This window comes from Cervus elaphus, chromosome 6 (genome assembly GCF_910594005.1).
Source record: "Cervus elaphus chromosome 6, mCerEla1.1, whole genome shotgun sequence".
Taxonomy (NCBI): Eukaryota; Metazoa; Chordata; class Mammalia; order Artiodactyla; family Cervidae; genus Cervus; species Cervus elaphus.
In genome coordinates this window covers 3,246,048-3,246,722 of record NC_057820.1, presented here as the reverse complement: position 1 = coordinate 3,246,722, position 675 = coordinate 3,246,048, and positions in this window count along the sequence as shown.

Here is a 675-nt window from a genome sequence, read left to right as displayed (position 1 = left end):
GTATATGGGTGTGTCTGTGTGTATGTGTATATATGTGTATGGGTGCATTGTGTGTGGGGGTGTGTGTGTGTCTGTGCACGTGTGGGTGTGTGTATGTGTTTGGATGGATTGTGAGTATGGGTGTGTGTGTGTTGTGTGTGTGTGTGTATATGGGTATGTGTGTGTGCTTATGTCTGTGGGCAGGGCTTTGTTTTGAGCCCTCGAAACTTCCTAACGCATGTATTCCTCACAAACATGGACGAGGGGCTGGTACTGAGCGGTCTTCCGAGCCGCACAGCCAGTCCTGGACGGCCCCCACCCTGCGGTGGTTCGGGGATCTGAGAAGGGGCAGGGGCACGTCTGTCACAGGCCCCCGGTGACTCTGCCCACCTATTTGGATGTCTGAAGACATATCATCTGGGACGGGGGACCCCTTGCCTGATGACAGGGGCCACCTGGGATTCGTTAACAATCCAGATTTCTAGGCCCTGCCCCAGTGGGTGTTGACCTGGTGGGTCTGGAGTCAAGGATCTGTAAATTTGAGGCCACCCGGTGTCTGGTTAGAAGCTCATCTGGGACATGGTCCCTCTGGACGCCTTGAGGCCCGCTGCTGGCGTGGCCAGACCCAGCACACAGTGGCTGCTCAGAGGACATTTGCTGAGCCCCTAGCTATAGAAACCCAACCCAGAAAGAGCT